The sequence below is a fragment of the Siphateles boraxobius genome, unplaced genomic scaffold (assembly GCF_051911475.1).
Source record: "Siphateles boraxobius isolate OS27281-9 unplaced genomic scaffold, OSU_SipBor_1 30, whole genome shotgun sequence".
NCBI classification, from domain to species: domain Eukaryota; kingdom Metazoa; phylum Chordata; class Actinopteri; order Cypriniformes; family Leuciscidae; genus Siphateles; species Siphateles boraxobius.
In genome coordinates, this window is record NW_027508920.1 from 8,700,918 (window position 1) to 8,717,538 (window position 16,621).

The following is a 16,621-nucleotide window of genomic DNA, read 5'->3' on the forward strand; positions in this document are numbered from 1 at the left end:
ACCGCCCGAGGGGTCTTCACCGCCCTGGCCGCCCGAAGGGTCTTCACCGCCCTGGTCGCCTGCGCTGCCTGCTCCGCCCTGGTCGCCTGCGCTGCCTGCCCCGCCCTGGTCGTCTGCAGTTCCTGCTCCGCCCTGGTTGCCCACGCTTCTCGACCCAGGTCGGCCATTGCAATGCCCTGGTCCTATTACCCTGCACGGACCTGGCCCTCCGTCCCTCCCCCAAGACCGCCTCCGCTTCACCACCCTCCTGAACTATTGTTTTTTGTTTTTTATGGGCGTCGGGAGCCGCCCATAGGGGAGGGGCTATGTCACGGTGTGGGTTTTGTGTCTTGTTCCTTGTTCTTGTCTGTCATGTGATTCCCTGTTTGTCATGTGATCCTGCCATGTGTCTTGTCCCATGTTCAGCTGTTCCCCGTTATGTTGATTAGTCTTCCTAGGTGTTTCAGTTTAACCACGCCCCCTCGTTATCTTGTTTAGCTTGTGTTCCCTTGTATTTAAACCCTGTGTTTTAGTTCAGTCCTTGTGAGTTCTTGATGTTGTTATGTTTGCTATTCCTGTCTTCGTGTTCCTGTTCTGAGTTCCCTCAAGATTACTAGTTTGTTAAATAAAGTGCTTGCGATTGGATTCACTCTCTGCTTCATTCCTGCCAGTACGTAACAGTATAAATAAATAAGAATGCACGTGCTTAATATATTATATCTTATATCTGAAGACGTCTAAAATTTGTATCTCATTATCCCTGAAGACAAAGTGAGAAAAATGATTCTATTGTAGATAATTAAGGTTGTGCTAAGGAAGAAAAAATAACTTGTGCAGTGTGCTAAAAGTGAACAAGATTGAGTGACAAAGTTTCAACAGTCATAAATAATTTACAGCAATCTTAGAATTGTAGTAAATGGGAATTGTTGGGAATGGGTGAGGAAAAGTTTATTCACCATGTTAGATTATTTTGAGCACAGCATGCAAATATAGGAGAAAGATTGAAGGCTGATTTTATGATAGGGAAAATTATTTAATTGTATTATACTCAGAAAATCAAAAGTTAGATTATTGCTCATATTGCAATGAAGAAATAGCTTGCTTTTTCCTGCAACGAAGAACTTGCTTTACTAAAAACAGAATGGGAGAACCGCTGTTGTCAACCAGTGATTATTATATAGTATAAAATAACTAGGAAAAAGATGGTTAAAAGTGGAATTTAGATAAAGAGCTAATAGCTCAGGAACAAATATTTATAAAGACTAATTTGATCTATGCAGCTCTCTGAGTGTTCAAGTTTCAGATGGCTTCAGTGTCGAATGGAAGAGGTGAAAGGTCAAAGGCGACTGCAGAGAGAAGAAGAAGAGTGGGTGAGGGGCTTTCAGCTCCCCTTCTGAAGATGACCACTCTCTGGCAAACTCGGCATGGAGAAAGACTGATTTAATGCTGTAAAAGGTGAAACTTTCACTATTTCACTGGAGACTTTTTCCTGAGGACAAGAGGAAAATCCTGAGATGCAAAGCTGAGGCAAAATCTATCAAAAGCCCAAACTCAGCAGAGGCAGAGAAACAACAGAGCCAATATACAGTCTACTACACCAAGCCTTGAGTGACAGGCTGACGACACATGCAGAGCGACAGCTAAAAAGCTTCAACAGACTGATAATCTAAAAACAGAAGAACTGACCGACATCCTTCCCTTACTGGCAACACAGGTGTGGCAACTCCGATTATCACTCTAGAGACTGCTTCAAATTTAGTTATTATATTAACTTTATTCATTCTTATTATTCACTGGTCTCATAAGCAATTCTTTATATTCTCTGCTAAACTAACCCTCTTTGCTTTTCCAGTAGGTTCAAGTCCAGCCATATAAAAAAGAAAGAGAATACACTGAAAGAGACGAGTGGGTGCTCAACTCACCAAATAGTTCAAACTGAGGCTGGATTTGTTATAGTGAGGGCTATTACATTAAACAATTATAGGGCTTAAAATCATGAGAAAAATGATTCTGTAGAAAAGAAAAAGATGGACGCAAAATGTCAAATAATTATTATTGTTTGCAAAACAATGATACTGGTCACTCCATTTTGTTTTGATAAGTTTTTAGAGATATAGATTGGAGAAAAAATTACTCCAAAAGTCCAAAATTATGAAATCGCAAAAAATGCTGTCAAAACTGGGATAATGAGTTGGAAATGTTGTTGGCCATGGATCCAAGATTATGCAGAGATCTCCAATTTCTTAAAGCAGCTCATGTGCAAAAAACAAAAAACAATAGGAAAAATCAGAAAAACAAATGACAAAATGTATTTGAAAAATTACAATGGCAGGCCTATTATACTAAAATACTTAGTCTATTAGAATTTGTAAAAAGAAAAAAAAGGATTATAACAATGGAGTAACATGAGCTGCTTTAAGAATCTAAACCTTATGATCATTGACACTTCTCAGTAGTGTTTGACATAGCTGTGTTTACCTGATCAGACCTTATGGCTAAAATTATAGGATGCCACATTTAGAGCACAACCTGTAAGAGTGTATGCTGGCCAGTGTGTGTGTGAGAGACACTGAGTGTGAATGAGTGAGAGATGGTGTTTGAAGAAACACTAAGGCAAATCAATTATGTGGCCAATACAGCTGTATTTAAAATTTAACATGTGGGCCCACAGGGCAAATTCTGCCCAATAAAATAATGACCATGGATGGATTTGGTTAAATTTCCTGGTAGGAACTGAAGTAACAATATGCAAAAACAAAGAATGAAAAGAGAAAAATAAAAATAGAAAAAACAGTGCCACATTTGCGCAGCGCATAACATATCTGACTTTCTTTGCAGCATAACACGTCTGCCTTTCTTTTCAGCATATCGTGATGGAGCTGATCTTTGTCAAAAGTATGAAATATTGTCTTGTAACTTTTGTCAAAGTGGGTTGAGTATTGTCCAAGATGCCTAATAAATAGTGGGTTGATAGTGGAACTCAAGACAAAGAGATAACTGAGTTGAATTGACTAATTATAAGAGTACATTGAAATTTATTGTGAGAAAAATGCAAAAAGTTGCAAATAATGATCAAAAGTCAAATTTACGAAAAACAAATGAGAATATATGGATTAAAGTCCTGCTGTTAATGAAGGCAGAAAGGACACCACTCAGCCCACATGACCTTTCTACAGGTAACAGCGAGAAGTACAATGGGACAGATGAGCAGATGATTGAAATCACATGTTGTTGTCACTAACAAAAATAATTAAGCTTTAATTTACAGATAGCAGCAGCTCAATTCCAGGAAGGATTCTGGAACAAGTCTAACAAAAAGAACCAGTAACTGTGCTTTGTAATTTCAGAGGAAGTGATCAACAGTGACATTTGAGTTCATGTCTCTCAACTTAAAATACACCAACTAACTTCAGCAACCCCCCACAGCTGAACTGAGGGATCAAGGACATGCTGACAATGAGAGAAAAGAGTCCATTGCAACGAACGACTCAAGAGTCACCCTGGTGAAGACTAACAGAATGATCCAATCATGAATGGAAAAAGAAGACAAACTTGACCAGAAACACAGTAATGAGAGGAACTGTGCAAAGAAAAGAGAATCAACAGAGATGAGTACAAGCTCAAACAATAGTCAACATCAACCAACTTTCCTACGAATGAATGTTCAGCCCTAGAATAGATTCAGTAGCAACTTAATAATAACCCCACCATAACAAAAATGATTGAAGCGAAAAATATATTACGCAACATAGAAAACAATGATAATGACTAATTAAGAAAAGAAACTAAAACAATGTTAACAATTAATTTAAGAAATTGATATAGCATAATGGGAATTAAGACAATTCATGAAGGAAAAAATTTGAACTAAAAATAACTTTAAAATAAATCTTAATGTCATGGTTGTCAAAAACAGGACGGAAGCAATCGCAGGTCAAACTCAGTTCTTTATTGAACAATGAAAAGCTAGACAGGAACACGGGTGTGGACTGGTGACGCAGGGACCTCGATGGTCGAAGACGAACCCGTGAAGTGCAGTGAAAACCCAAACGACAATCCAACGAAGAGACGACGACGAATCCAACAGGAACACCACACGGAGAGACAAACATCCAACGAATCCAACAGGAACACCACACGGAGAGACAACATCCAAGAGACAACATCCAACGATCTGACAAAGGAGATGAGAGAACTGTGAGAATATATGGTGAGATGAGATCGGCTGCAGCTGGTGATGTGATGACGATCAGCTGGAGCGGATCAAGGAATGACACTCATTCACGCCCACTACACACGTGCTTTCATACAACAACATAAACACGAGACGAGAAGGAAGCAATGAACTTGTATACCGTGACAGTACCCCCTCTCCTAGGAACGCCTCCTGGCGTTCCCAGACTCCCTTACCTGTCGATTGAAATCATCGATCAGAGAGTGATCCAGGATGTCTCTAGCCGGAACCCAACTTCTCTCCTCCGGACCGTAACCTTCCCAGTCCACCAAGTACTGAAATCCACGTCCCCTCCGTCTAGAATCCAGAATGCGATTTACCGAATAGGTGGTCTCCCCATCTACGAGACGCGGCGGGGGGGGAACCGGGACTGGCGGATTAATGCGAGCATGAAACACGGGCTTGATTTTTGAAACATGGAAAACGGGGTGAACCCTCCTGTACGCTGGAGGTAAACTAAGGCGGACTGTCACCGGACTAATGATCTTGGTGACAGTGAACGGGCCAATGAATTTGGGGGCAAGCTTATTAGAGACGGATCGGAGAGGAATGTTCTTAGTTGAAAGCCACACTTTTTGACCAACGACGTATACGGGAGGCTTCGACCGGTGGCGATCGGCCTTAGCCTTGGTGCGCGCCCCCACTTGGAGTAGAGCCTCACGGGCTCTAGTCCAAGTGCGGTGACACCTCTGGATTAAGGCGTGAGCGGAGGGGACCGCGACCTCGGATTCCAGACTAGGAAAAATAGGTGGCTGGTAACCTAAACTACACTCAAACGGAGATAGGCCCGTAGCCGACACTGGTAACGTATTGTGGGCGTACTCCACCATGGAAATCTGTTGACTCCAAGAGGAAGGATTCTTAGAAACCAAACATCGCAACACCCTTTCCAGATCTTGGTTGGCTCTCTCGGTCTGACCATTGCTCTGGGGGTGGAACCCTGAGGACAGACTAACTGTCGCCCCCAGTAACTTACAAAATTCTTGCCAAAATTTGGACACAAACTGGGGTCCTCTGTCAGAGACCACGTCCATCGGGAGGCCATGTAAGCGAAAGACGTGGTCAATGACTGTCAACGCTGTCTCCTTAGCTGAGGGTAATTTGGGTAAGGGAATGAAATGAGCCGCCTTCGAGAACCGGTCCACCACAGTCAAAACGACTGTGTTGCCCTGGGAGGGCGGGAGGGCGGTGACAAAATCTAGAGCGATATGGGACCAGGGTCTCGAAGGGACAGGCAGCGGTTGAAGGAGCCCATCAGGCGGACGATTGGAAGTCTTACCAGTGGCACAGACCGAGCAAGCCAAAACAAAACTGTGGATGTCACGAGCCATAAGTGGCCACCAAAATCGTTGCTTGACTAAAAACTTAGTACGATTAACTCCTGGATGACAAGCCACGTTGGAGCAATGACCCCACTGTATAACGTCGGACCGTAATCCCTCCGGCACAAATAAGCGATTCGGTGGGCAACCGGGCGGAGGCATTACCCCTTCTAAGGCCGTCTTGACCTTCGATTCGATCTCCCATACGAGTGTGGAAACAAATAGGGTTTCCGGTAAAATGCACTCGGGAGTAGACGGGCGTTCGGAACGATCAAAAATGCGAGATAAAGAGTCGGGTTTGATGTTCTTAGAACCCGGGCGGTACGAGAGAGAAAAATCAAAGCGACCGAAAAAAAGTGCCCACCGAGCCTGCCTGGAGTTCAATCTTTTGGCGGTTCTGATGTACTCTAGATTCTTGTGATCGGTCCAGACGATAAAAGGAACCCCCGCACCTTCTAACCAATGACGCCATTCCTCCAACGCTAACTTGACTGCCAACAACTCCCTGTTACCAATGTCGTAATTGCGTTCGGCTGGGGATAATCGATGAGAAAAAAACGCGCAAGGATGCATCTTATCGTCTGCGGGCGAACGCTGGGACAGGACTGCTCCTACCCCCACCTCTGATGCGTCGACCTCCACCACGAACTGACGTGAAGAATCAGGGGCAACGAGGATGGGAGCTGAAACAAAGCGGCTCTTGAGTTTGGCAAACACAGCCTCGGCTGTATCTGACCACCTGAACGGAGTTCTGGGGGAGGTCAAGGCAGTCAGAGGTGCGGCTAGTTGGCTGAAGTTGCGAATGAAACGCCGATAGAAGTTGGCGAACCCCAGAAACCTCTGCAGGGCCTTACGGGAATCTGGACTTGGCCACTCTACCACAGCCTTAACCTTCTCAGGGTCCACACGCATTCCCTCAGACGAAATGATGTATCCTAGAAAAGGAACAGACTGTGCATGAAAATCGCATTTCTCCGCCTTGACAAAAAGCCCATTCTCTAGCAACCTCTGAAGCACTCGTCGAACGTGTTGCACATGTTCCTGGAGAGACGAGGAAAATATCAATATGTCATCCAGGTAAACATATATGAACTGATCTATCATGTCTCGCAACACGTCATTGACCAGTGCCTGGAAGACTGCTGGGGAGTTGGACAGCCCGAAGGGCATGACCAAGTATTCAAAGTGCCCCCTGGGGGTGTTAAAGGCAGTCTTCCATTCATCCCCCTCCCTAATGCGAACCAGATGATAAGCGTTACGCAAGTCCAATTTCGTGAAAACAGACGCTCCCTGCAACCTCTCGAAGGCTGAAGACATTAACGGCAAAGGATAAGTATTCTTTACCGTGATGTTATTCAGCCCCCGGTAGTCAATACAAGGTCGCAGAGACCCGTCCTTCTTTCCCACAAAAAAGAACCCCGCCCCCGCCGGAGAAGAGGAAGGACGGATGAAACTGGTTGCCAGAGAATCAGAAATATATTTCTCCATAGCCTCCCTCTCCGGATTGGAAAGCGAATATAACTTGCCCTTAGGCGGAGACTTACCTGGCAGTAAATCTATGGCACAGTCATAGGGACGATGCGGAGGAAGAGAAGCAGCCCGAGACTTACTGAACACTTCCTTCAGATCGTGGTACTCCTCGGGCACGTTAGACAAGTCCCCTGCCTCCTCCTGTAACACAAAAACAGGCACAGACGGACAAGCAGACATCAGACAAGACTTATGACATTCCTTGCTCCACTCCAGAATAGCTCTTTGCTGCCAGTCCACACGAGGGTTGTGATGAATGAGCCAGGGGTGTCCAAGAACTACAGGTGCCAGGGGGGAATCCAGTATATAAAAAAAAATAGTTTCTGAGTGATTGCCTGAGGTGATGAGTGTGATGTTTTCGGTGATGAGCGAGATGATGGGAAGTTCTTGACCATTTAATGCGTGTACTGCAATCCTCTGTGTGAGTGGTTTAAGGGGAATCTGAAGTCTATGTGCAAAAGTACTGTCCATAAAATTACCCTCAGCCCCGGAGTCCAGAAGTGCTTGACAGTCGTGCTGGTGAATTGACCATCTCAGTCTTACCGGAAGGAGGGTAGATGTGGATGAGGTCTTCTCGGCGGAGATCCCACCCGATAGTAGCCTCATACTTACTATCGGGCTTGGCCTTTTACCGGGCAGTTGTAGGCAAAATGTCCCGAACCTCCACAGTATAGGCAGAGGCCCTGGGACCTCCGCCTTTCCCTCTCCTCCCGGGAAAGCCGAGCTCGACCCACCTGCATGGGTTCGTGATCGAAGACTGGGCTGACCACGTCCCTGCCACTGGATCGTTGACCCTCTGCTCCAGCTGGAGACCAAATGGACGGTGCTCTTCCCCCGACTCTGGTGATGCGAGCGTCCACCCTCAGAGCGAGCTCGACGAGTCCATTCAGCGTCGTGGGGAGGTCCAGGGCGTAGATCTCCCTCTGGACGCGGTCAGCCAACCCATGCAGGAACATGTCCCACTGCGCCGCCTCGTTCCACTGGCTTTCGGCCGCCAGGGTGCGGAACTCGATCGAATAGTCCGAGACCGACCTGTCACCCTGACGGAGGCCGGCCAACACCCTGGCAGCCTCTCTCCCCGCGACGGCCCGATCGAACACCCGTCTCATCTCTGAGGAGAGTGCCTGGAACGAGGCACAGCAAGGGTCTTGATTTTCCCACACCGCTGTCCCCCATAACGCCGCCTTTCCGGTCAACAAAGTAATGACAAATGCCACCTTGGCTGGCTCATTATTGAAAGTTCTCGGTTGCAGTGCAAAATGCATGGCACAACGTGTCAGAAATGCTCTGCAGTAAGCAGACTCACCAGCGTATGATTCTGGAACAGGTAGGCGTGGCTCTGATGTCGTAGCGATCGCTGGTGGTGTGGGGGGAACAGCTGGTGTGGGTGGCGCAGCGGGAGCACGAAGTAATTGGATCTGCTGGGTGAGCTCGGACACCTGCGTCACCAAAGCTTGTACCGCACGACCCGTGTCCCCTAAATTCCTCTCCTGAGAATCCATTCTTCTCGCGCTGTGCTGAAGGAATTCCTCCAACGAGGTCGGCGAACCTGCTGCTTCCATAGCAGGGTCAGATCGTTCTGTCATGGTTGTCAAAAACAGGACGGAAGCAATCGCAGGTCAAACTCAGTTCTTTATTGAACAATGAAAAGCTAGACAGGAACACGGGTGTGGACTGGTGACGCAGGGACCTCGATGGTCGAAGACGAACCCGTGAAGTGCAGTGAAAACCCAAACGACAATCCAACGAAGAGACGACGACGAATCCAACAGGAACACCACACGGAGAGACAAACATCCAACGAATCCAACAGGAACACCACACGGAGAGACAACATCCAAGAGACAACATCCAACGATCTGACAAAGGAGATGAGAGAACTGTGAGAATATATGGTGAGATGAGATCGGCTGCAGCTGGTGATGTGATGACGATCAGCTGGAGCGGATCAAGGAATGACACTCATTCACGCCCACTACACACGTGCTTTCATACAACAACATAAACACGAGACGAGAAGGAAGCAATGAACTTGTATACCGTGACACTTAAAGGGCACTCAGATGTAACTTGTCAATACAAGGGTATACTTAATTAATTTAAGGCTACAGTTGAAATTAAAGCAAGTATTAACACTGGGTATTAACAAATATTCAATGTCAAAATTGAATTTATAAGATTTGATTCAATATGCAATTGACTAATATTAAGTAGTACTTATAGAAAGTTTATAGACTTACAAAAAGTTATTAAAATTCAGTAACAAACAAGCCCTTATGAACAATCTAAATGGCACCAGAGGGGGGTCAAAAATAGATATTTGCAATTCACATGAAGGACAGATTGGTGAACCAATGAATACTTTTAAATATTCTCAGTCCAGATGCGCAATGGTTTTAAACCAGTGCGCAAAGGGGGGAGTAAGATAAGGAAAGGAAATTAAAAATTAAAATGAATATAAAATTATAGGCATAGTTTTGTGAAATTTGTGGCAAAAACAAAGTTAAGAAAAGAACAGCGACAAAAATAGGCCATATATCAGTATACCATGTGGACATGATATAGATGGGTAAAAGCAATGAAATCAACAGAGGAGGGACAGGAACAGAAATTAAATTTCTAACAGAAGTAATCCTTAGATTGAAAAACTATCAGAAATAAGGTCATATTCAATCAATCAATCAAGGCCTTTTACAGCGCAAGCGCCGATCTGAACGGTGTCTAGCATGCCGTCTTTCTGTGCAAAAGCTGGTGTAAGCATGGCAGGACAGAGTCGTGCCTTCTGTCAGCACAGACCGCCAAGCTGCCCGGTCTTCCGCAAGGTGATGCCATTGGTCAGAGTTGATGTTAAAGACATTCATGTCCCGCTTGACAACATCCTTAAAGCGGAGCTTGGGTCGGCCACGAGGGCGGTGTCCCACAGCTAACTCCCCATGGAAGATGGACTTTGGGAGACGTTCATCTGGCATACGACGTACATGGCCGATCCATCTGAGTCGCCTCCTCCGGAACATGGTGTAAATGTCACTGCTGTTAGTGAGCTTCAGCACGGTGGTGTTCGGGACCCGATCCTGCCATGACAGGCCAAGGATCTGTCGTAGGCAACGGAAGTGAAAAGCATTAAGCTTGTGCTCCTGCCGCTGGTATGTAGGCCACGTTTCGCTTCCATATAGCAGAACGGAGAGCACACAGGACTCATATACGCGCACCTTTATTTTGAGAGAAAGGTGGCTGTTGTTCCAGACGCGAGACTGAAGCCGCCCAAAGGTTGTTGAGGCACGACCGATCCTGGTATTCAGTTCAGCATCAAGGGTGTTGTTTGCTGTCAAGGTTGAGCCGAGGTAGATGAATTTCTCGACAGCCGACAGCACTGTGCCATTGATGGTGACGTGAGGGGAAGCAGGAACGTTCTGAGCCATCACCACTGTCTTCTTGAGGCTTATGGTAAGTCCGAACTCTGTGCAGGCAGCAGCAAAAGAATTGCACATCTCCTGAATTTCTTGTTCAGTGTGAGCCACGAAGGCAGCGTCATCTGCGTAAAGCAACTCGCGCACAAGGACGCATTTCACCCTGGTTCTGGCCCTCAGACGAGCCAAGCTGAAGAAGTTGCCATCATACCTAGTGTGCAGCAGAACCCCAACCGGATCAGGAAACGCCCGTCGCAACACAGCCGAGAAATAGATGCCAAACAAGGTGGGAGCGAGGACACACCCCTGCTTTACTCCACAGCAGACATCAAACTCATTTGAGCGGGCACCGTCAATCAACTGTACGGTTGCCCGCATCCCATCATGGAAGCCTTGGAGTATTGCCAAAAGAGTTGCCGGACAACCGAGTCGCTGCAGAACATGGAAGAGACCAGAGCGACTCACATAATCGAAAGCCTTAGTCAGATCGACAAACACCATGTACAATGGGCGTTGCTGTTCTGCACACTTTTCCTGAAGCTGGCGTACCGAGAAAATCATGTCCAAGGTCGAACGACCAGCACGGAAGCCGCACTGACTCTCCGGCAGCACCTGGTCAGCAATGCGCTGCAGCCTTGGAAGGATTACGCGGGCAAGGCATTTTCCCGGAAGGCTAAGGAGCGAAATGCCTCGGTAGTTGTTGCAGTCCTGCCTGTCGCCCTTATTTTTATAAAGAGTGACGATGTTGGCATTCTTGAGTTCACTAGGGATGCATTTGTTCTGCCAACAGCATCGAAACAGGCAGTGAAGCCGCCTGACCAGCACTGGCCCACCACACTTCAGCAGCTCCGCTGGAATTCCATCGCTGCCCGGTGACTTGTTGTTCTTCAGAGCTGCAATCGCATGCTCTATTTCCATTGCTGAGATCTCCGTATCCAGCTCGTTGAGGACAGGTAGTTGTGGTACAGCAGCAGAAACAGCGTTCAAGTTGGCGTCCACAGGAGTGCCATACAGCAAGCTGTAGTGCTCGACCCATCTACCAAGCTGGCCTGGGAGGTCGTTGACAACGGAGCCATCAGTGGCTCGCAAAGATGTTGTTTTTTTCGCTCTAGGACCCAGAGCCTCATTGATGCCGCTGTACATGCCGCGTATGTCCCCAGTACTTGCACACCGTTCTACCTTCTCACTGAGGTCCTGCCAGTACTGCTCGTAGGCCTGGCGTGTAAGATGCTTGACGTCATTCCTGGCCTTACGATAGTGAGCAATGGTGGAGTCATTACTGTCTTGGAGAGCACTGAGACGGGCAGCACGCTTGTCAGCTAGGGCCGGGAGCAGAATAGCAGAGCTTGCAAGGAACCAATCCGGCTGTTTCCTTCTACAAAGGCCGAAGACCTCAAATGCAGCCTCCGTCATGGAAGCTCTTAGCTCGGCCCAGGTGTTTTCAGGAGTGCCGTCAACTCTGAAGGGAAGGCCCTCCATACGTGCACGGAAACTTGCCACGTATTCATGTTTCCGCATGAGCTCAATGTTTAGCTTTGGAGTGGGGTTTGGAGTGGCACTGTGAATCTTCTTTGGGGTGAGTTTTAGAGTGCAGCGGACAAGGGCGTGGTCGGTGTCACAGTCTGCAGAGTGCATACTCCTGTACCTCTTGACAGCGTTGAGTTGGCTCCTCCTGACAATAATGTGATCAAGTTGGTGCCAGTGTTTGGACCGGGGATGCATCCAGGTAACCTTGGATCTGATAGTTCCAGATGAGAAGGATCCCGGTAAGCATAGACCATAAGCAGCGCACAACTCAAGGAGACGTTGGCCATTGTCATTGATGCTACCAATCCCAAAATGACCCAAGATTGGCCTCCAGGCAGTGACATCCCCTCCAACTCTGGCATTGAAGTCCCCAAGCAGAGCTAAAGCCTCCCCGGCCGGGACGGAACGAATGACCTCGCTAACGTGGGCATAAAAGGCTTCCTTGTCCTCAAGGGTCGTGCCAAGAGTGGGTGCATAGGCAGAGAGGAGAGTGAGAAAGCCAGCTGAGTGTGACATCCGCATGGACATTAGGCGTGGAGAGCAAGCAGTTGGTTGAGAGACGGTGGACAGCAGGGTGTTCCGCACAGCAAAGCCGACTCCATGCATCGGACGATGGTCGTCTGGATGACCACACCAGAAAATGGTGTAGTTCCTCTCGCGCACAGAGCCACTACCCAACAGCCAAGTCTCGCTTATAGCAGCAATATCCACTCTGAGGCGAAATAGTTCGCAATCAATGACGCCTGATTTCCGAGGAGCACTGTTGAGGTCGGAGTGCACCCCAAGACTTCTGATGTTCCAGCACGCCAAATTCAGAGAAGAGGAGGCAGTTGCAGAATGTCGACCTGACCGCGCCTGCCTTGCACGCGTGTCCTGCCGAGCAACGACAGCCCTTGAGTACAAGGGCTCCCGATTTGCCAGTCGTTGAATATGTGTATGACTTTCCATGCATGCTATAGCACCGAGTGCCAGGGCAGAATACAGAAGACGGATGTTTGCCCAGGACAAACGCCTCCCTCTGGGTCCTACGCCACTGAACCTGACGGAGTGCAAGCACGACAGTCAAGAGCAACGCAGGATCGCCCCGCAGTAGCCTGCTAACTTGGCCTTATACTCGCTGACCGTTGTCCCGTAAAGGATCATCCGCTCACCGAGAAAGCTGTGGTAGACCAACCAGGAAGACGTTCCAATGCTCTACAACAGCTGCCAACTCCTGCTGCCGAATTGACATCTACTGTTTGACCCATAGTTGGGAGGCAAAAGGGGTACTGTATCTTGCCTAAGGTGAGCCCCTATGACTTGTGGTAGGGCGGGGTCGTCTTACTCTCCCGTACAGGTCCATTAGACCTGCCCACTGCCCACGGTCATATGACCACGATAAGGTCATATTATATGTCAACTAAACAGAAGTATTGAAGATTAAAAATAAATTGCATACGAACACGAGGAAGTTTTAATAATAATTAAGTTATAATGCTAATGGTTTAAATGGTTGATAGACAAACTTTTAGATTGTTAGATATAAAGAAAAAGAAATGTACATATAAGGAATATGCAAGAGTGCAAAAAGTTATTTGCTAGAGTTATTTTTCTAATTGTCTAATGAGTTTATTGAATGACTTTTATGAGATAAATGTAACATTGCTCTGAAGCTTTCTTAGTTAGAGTGATTACATGACACATAGTTAGTTTATTCATGATAGTTTATTTAGAAATTAGTAGAAACAAAGAAAATTTATTCAGTTTAGTCTTGAACTGAGGAGCTACAATGAGAATAGGAAGCAACATGCGAGATTAAAAAGGTCAAAATGGAATTTATTGTTTAAATTTGGTAATAAAATAGACAGTAAGCGAAATGTAATGCAATTTATTAGATAGGTGTAAAGTGTTCTGTTCACTAAAATTGACTGACTAAAAGATGGATTCTTCGAATTTAAGAAATGATATTCTCTCATAAGAAGTGATAAAAATGAGAGAGTTATGTTTACCCAGCCATATTTTGAATTAATAGTCATATGGATCAAGTAGAACAAAAATGCATAATAAATCAATTAGACTACTATAATAAGCAGATATTTATTATAATGCTTTGTCTGCATTAGGAGAAAAACAATTATGTGAAAAAAGTAAACTGACTTATGTTTGGTGATCAGTGTTGCACTTTTACTAAATAATATTGTGCAGGGAGGAAAATTTAGCGATTACGGTTGAGTCAAGAAAAACTTAAGAGCAAAAGTTAAGGAAAACTTAATGAAAAGTTTTGAAAATTAAGGTTTGCTCAATTAGGGATATTGAAAGTGGGTTATTATTCTGTTGTGTACTTTGTATATTAAGATCATTAGTTGGAAAACCACGGTTAAACGAATGGAAATGCGGAAAAAAGATAATGAAAACTAATTTGAGAGGGCAACCAAATTGATATCTACTGTTACGTGTGGGTTTTGCTGTGTCTTGTATATCACGTGATTCCTTGTTTGTCATGTGACCCTGCCATGTGTCTTGTCTTTTGTTGTTGTTGCTCAGTGTCCACAGGTGTTCCTCGTCCATGTTTATTAGTCTCCCCAGGTGTTTCTTATTAACCACGCCCCCTTGTTATCTTGTTTAGCTTGTTTGTCTGTGTATTTAAACCCCTGTGTTTCAGTTGTTGGCTGTCGGTTGTTGTTTTATGTTAGATGTTCCCAGTTCCTTGTCCTGTGTGCCTTGTTCTGAGTTTCTTTGGATTACCTGTTTTTCTGGATTATTAAAGTGCTTGCATTTGGATTCACTCTCTGCTTCATCCTTGCTGCATCGTAACAGAACAACCGACCAATATGAATCCAGCAGCACAGATTATGTGTCTCCATCAGGGAGATCGGCCCATAGGAGTACGTGAGTACGTGAAAATCTTTATTGAACTGGCAAACGTAACGTCTATGGATTCTGATATTTTTTAGAGGGGGACTATCTGAGCCACTCAGTTATTTCATGCCCTTGCATGATCCTCATGGAACTTTAGAGGAGTATCTTGACCTGGCCCTTGTGTTGAGCGGCTCAACTTTTACTGTGGGTTTGGTGGAGGAGGAGCTCCGCAACCCCACAGTACCCGAGCCAGAGACCGTCCAGCCAGAGACCGTCCAGCCAGAGACCGTCCAGCCAGAGCTTCACGTCAGCCACGTCCAGCCAGAGCTTCACGTCAGCCACGTCCAGCCAGAGCTTCACGTCAGCCACGTCCAGCCAGAGCTTCACGTCAGCCACGTCCAGCCAGAGCTTCACGTCAGCCACGTCCAGCCAGAGCTTCACGTCAGCCACGTCCAGCCAGAGCTTCACGTCAGCCACGTCCAGCCAGAGCTTCACGTCAGCCACGTCCAGCCAGAGCTTCACGTCAGCCACGTCCAGCCAGAGCTTCACGTCAGCCACGTCCAGCCAGAGCTTCACGTCAGCCACGTCCAGCCAGAGCTTCACGTCAGCCACGTCCAGCCAGAGCTTCACGTCAGCCACGTCCAGCCAGAGCTTCACGTCAGCCACGTCCAGCCAGAGCTTCACGTCAGCCACGTCCAGCCAGAGCTTCACGTCAGCCACGTCCAGCCAGAGCTTCACGTCAGCCACGTCCAGCCAGAGCCTTCACCGCTGGTCCCGTCCAGCACAGAGCCTTCACCGCTGGTCCCGTCCAGCACAGCGCCCTCACCGCTGGTCCCGTCCAGCACAGCGCCCTCACCGCTGGTCCCGTCCAGCACAGCGCCCTCACCGCTGGTCCCGTCCAGCACAGCGCCCTCACCGCTGGTCCCGTCCAGCACAGCGCCCTCACCGCTGGTCCCGTCCAGCACAGCGCCCTCACCGCTGGTCCCGTCCAGCCCAGTGCCCTCTCGCTCTCGGAGACGGAGGAGGAAGAGGACTTCCCGTGTCCCGCAATGCCTGGAAGTCCTCCCTGTACTTCCTGTCAGCCCAGAGTCCTCGCCGCTGGTCCCGTCCGATCCAGAGACTGTTCAAGTCACGTCTGCCGATCCAGAGACGGTTCAAGTCACGTCTGCCGATCCAGAGACGGTTCAAGTCACGTCTGCCGATCCAGAGACGGTTCAAGTCACGTCTGCCGATCCAGAGACTGTTCAAGTCACGTCTGCCGATCCAGAGACTGTTCAAGTCACGTCTGCCGATCCAGAGACTGTTCAAGTCACGTCTGCCGATCCAGAGACTGTTCAAGTCACGTCTGCCGATCCAGAGACTGTTCAAGTCACGTCTGCCGATCCAGAGACTGTTCAAGTCACGTCTGCCGATCCAGAGACTGTTCAAGTCACGTCTGCCGATCCAGAGACTGTTCAAGTCACGTCTGCCGATCCAGAGACTGTTCAAGTCACGTCTGCCGATCCAGAGACTGTTCAAGTCACGTCTGCCGATCCAGAGACTGTTCAAGTCACGTCTGCCGATCCAGAGACTGTTCAAGTCACGTCTGCCGATCCAGAGACTGTTCAAGTCACGTCTGCCGATCCAGAGACTGTTCAAGTCACGTCTGCCGATCCAGAGACTGTTCTTGTCACGTCTGCCGATCCAGAGACTGTTCTTGTCGCTTCCTCCGAGCCAGTGTCTACGGACAAGATGGCCGCCTCCGAGCCAGTGTCTACGGACAAGATGGCCGCCTCCGAGTCAGA